Consider the following 4,170-nt stretch of genomic DNA (forward strand, 5'->3'; position numbering starts at 1 on the left):
GGGTTGTTTATCTGGTTTACCTGTTCCTGACTTAACTTCGGTACCTGGTATCTGTCTAGGAAATTGTCCATTTCCTGAAGATTTTCAAGTTTTGTTGAATATAGGCTTTTATAGTAAGATCTGATGATTTTTTTAATTTCCTCTGAATCTGTAGTTATGTCTCCCTTTTCATTTCTGATTTTGTTAATTTGGACACACTCTCTGTGTCCTCTTGTTAGTCTGGCTAAGGGTTTATCCATCTTGTTGATTTTATCAAAGAACCAACTTTTGGTTCTGTTGATTCTTTCTATGGTCCTTTTTGTTTCTACTTGGTTGATTTCAGCTCTGAATTTGATTATTCCTTCTACTCCTCCTGGGTGTATTTGCTTCCTTTTGTTCTAGAGCTTTTAGCTGTGCTGTCAAGCTGCTGACATACGCTCTCTCCTGTTTCTTTCTGCAGGCACTCAGCGCTATGAGTTTTCCTCTTAGCACAGCTTTCATTTGTCCCATAAGTTTGGGTACGTTGTACCTTCATTTTCATTAAATTCTAAAAAGTCTTTAATTTCTTTCTTTATTTCTCCCTTCACCAGGTTATCATTAAGTAGAGCATTGTTCAATTCCCACGTATATATGGGCATTCTTCCCTTATTGTTATTGAAGACCAGTTTTAGGCCATGGTGGTCCGATAGCACGCATGGGATTATTTCTATCTTTTTGTACCTGTTGAGGCCCGTTTTTTGACCAATTATATGGTCAGTTTTGGAGAAAGTACCATGAGGAGCTGAGAAGAAGGTATATCCTTTTGCTTTAGGATAGAATGTTCTATAAATATCTGTTAAGTGCATTTGGCTCATGACTTCTCTTAGTCTGTCTACGTCTTTGTTTAATTTCTATTTCCATGATCTGTCCATTGATGAGAGTGGGGTGTTGAAATCTCCTACTATTATTGTGTGAGGTGCAATGTGTGTTCTGAGCTTTAGTAAGGTTTCTTTTATGTATGTAGGTGCCCTTGTATTTGGGGCATAGATATTTTAGATTGAGAGTTCATTTTGGTGGATTTTTCCTTTGATGAATATGAAGTGTCCTTCCTTACCTTTTTTTATGAGTTTTAGTTGAAAATTGATTTTATTTGATATTAGAATGGCTACTCCAGCTTGCTTCTTCTGACCATTTGCTTGGAAAGTTGTTTTCCAGCCTTTCACTCTCAGGTAGTGTCTGTCTTTTTCTCTGAGGTGTGTTTCCTGTAGGCAGCAGAATGCAGGGTCCTCGTTGCATATCCAATTTTTTAATCTATGTCTTTTTATTGGGGAGTTGAGACCATTGATTTTGAGAGATATTAAGGAATAGTGATTATTGCTTCCTGTTATATTCATAATTGGATATGAGGTTATGTTTGTGTGATTTTCTTCTCTTTGTTTTGTTGGCAAGACGATTAGTTTCTTGCTTCTTCTAGGGTATAGCTTGCCTCCTTATGTTGGGCTTTACCATTTATTATCCTTTGTAGTGCTGGATTTGTAGAAAGATATTGTGTAAATTTGGTTTTGTCATGGAATATCTTGGTTTCTATTTTAATTGAGAGTTTTGCAGGATACAGTAACCTGGGCTGGCATTTGTGTTCTCTTAGGGTCTGTATGACATCTGTCCAGGATCTTCTAGCTTTCATAGTTTCTGGTGAAAAGTCTGGTGTGATTCTGATAGGTCTGCCTTTATATGTTACTTGACCTTTTTCCCTTACTGCTTTTAATATTCTTTCTTTATTTTGTGCGTTTGGTGTTTTGACTATTATGTGACGGGAGGTGTTTCTTTTCTGGTCCAATTTATTTGGATTTCTGTAGGCTTCTTGTATGCCTATGGGTATCTCTTTTTTTAGGTTAGGGAAGTTTTCTTCTATGATTTTGTTGAAGATATTTACTGGTCCTTTCAGCTGGGAGTCTTCACTCTCTTCTATACCTATTATCCTTAGGTTTGATCTTCTCATTGAGTCCTGGATTTCCTGTATGTTTTGGACCAGTAGCTTTTTCTGCTTTACATTATCTTTGACAGTTGAGTCAATGATTTCTATGGAATCTTCTGCTCCGAGATTCTCTCTTCCATCTCTTGTATTCTGTTGGTGAAGCTCGTATCTACAGCTCCTTGTCTCTTCTTTTGGTTTTCTATATCCAGGGTTGTTTCCATGTGTTCTTTCTTGATTGCTTCTATTTCCATTTTTAATTTCTTCAACTGTTTGATTGTGTTTTCCTGGAATTCTTTCAGGGATTTTTTGATTCCTCTCTGTAGGCTTCTACTTGTTCTCTAAGGGAGTTCTTCATGTCTTTCTTGAAGTCCTCCAGCATCATGATCAAATATGATTTTGAAACTAGATCTTGCTTTTCTGGTGTGTTTGGATACTCAGTGTTTGCTTTGGTGGGAGAATTGGGCTCCGATGATGCAATGTAGTCTTGGTTTCTGTTGCTTGGGTTCATGCACTTGCCTCTTGCCATCAGATTATCTCTAGTGTTACTTTGTTCTGCTATTTCTGACAGTGGCTAGACTGTCCTATAAGCCTGTGTGTCAGGAGTGCTGTAGACCTGTTTTCCTGTTTTCTTTCAGCCAGTTATGGGGACAGAGTGTTCTTCTTTCGGGGGTGTAGTTTTTCTTCTCTACAGGTCTTCAGCTGTTCCTGTGGGCCTGTGTCTGGAGTTCACCAGGCAGTTCACTTGCAGCAGAAAAGTTGGTCTTACCTGTGGTCCCGAGGCTCAAGTTTGCTCGTGGGGTGTTTTCCTCTGGCGTCAGAGATTTGTGCAGAGTGCCGTCTCTTCTGGTTTCCCAGGAGTGTCTGCCTCTCTGAAGGTTTAGCTGTCCCTCCCACGGGATTTGGGTGCAGACAACTGTTTATCCGGTAGCTCTCTTCAGGTTACGGTGGTGTCTCAGGCGCAGCGGTCCTGCTGCTCTTGGGCCCTCCTCTACAGGAACCCAGAGGACGTATACATTTTCCTCTTGGGCCGGGGATGTGGGCAGGGGTGGGCAGTGTTGGTGGTCTCTTCCGCTCTGCAGCGTCAGGAGTGCCCACCTGACTAGGCGGTGAGGTCTCTCTCCCATGGGGTTTGGGAGCAGAGAGCTGCTGCGTGCCGGGATCCGCGGGTTTGGGACTCCCGGTAAACAGCGGAAGTGCCAGGTCCTCGAGGAATTTTGCCTCTGTGTGTCCTGAGTTCACCAGGCAGGTCTCTTGCAGCAGAAAAGTTGGTCTTACCTGTGGTCCTGAGGCTCAAGTTTGCTCATGGGGTGCTGCCTAGGAGCTATCCGCGGTGGCAGCAACCAGGAAGATCTGTGCCGCCCTTTCCAGGAGCTTCCGTGCACCAGGGTTCCAGTTGGCGTTTGGTGTTTTCCTCTGGCGTCAGAGATGTGTGCAGAGTGCAGTCTCTTCTGGTTTCCCAGGCGTGTCTGCCTCTCTGAAGGTTTGGCTCTCCCTCCCACGGGATTTGGGTGCAGACAACTGTTTATCCGGTAGCTCTCTTCAGGTTACGGTGGTGTCTCAGGCGCAGCGGTCCTGCTGCTCTTGGGCTAGTAAAGTTTCTTTTATGTATGTGGGTGCCCTTGTATTTGGGGCATAGATGTTCAGAATTGAGACTATCTCTTGGTGGATTTTCCCTTTGATGAATACGAAGTGTCCTTCTTCATCACTCTTGATAACTTTTGGTTGAAAGTATTATATTGGATATTAGGATAGCAACTCCAGCTTGTTTCTTGAGACCATTTGCTTGGAAGACCCTTTCCCAACTTGTACTCTGAGATAGTATCTATCTTTGTTATTGAAGTGTGTTGTATGCAGCAAAATGCTGGATCTTGTTTCTATATACAGTCTGTTAGCTTATGTCTTTTTATAGGTGAGTTGAGTTCAATAATATTAAGAGATATTAAATACAAGTGACTGTTGGTTCCTGTTATATTTGTTTTCGTAGGTGGTTTTATGTGCCCGTGGTTCTTGCCTTTTGGCTTTGTTGTGGGATGCTTAATACCTTGCCTTTTCTTTGGTGTTGGTACTTTCCATGTATTAGAGGATTCTCTTCTAGGATTCTCTGTAGGCCTGGATTGGTAGATAGATACTCTTTTAATTTGGTTTTATCCTGGAATATTTTAGTTTCTCCATCTATGTTGATTGAGAATTTTGCTGAATATAGTAGACTGGGCTGACATTTGTGTTCTCTTAGAGTC

This window comes from Rattus norvegicus, chromosome 2, assembly GCF_036323735.1.
Source record: "Rattus norvegicus strain BN/NHsdMcwi chromosome 2, GRCr8, whole genome shotgun sequence".
Classification (NCBI taxonomy): Eukaryota; Metazoa; Chordata; class Mammalia; order Rodentia; family Muridae; genus Rattus; species Rattus norvegicus.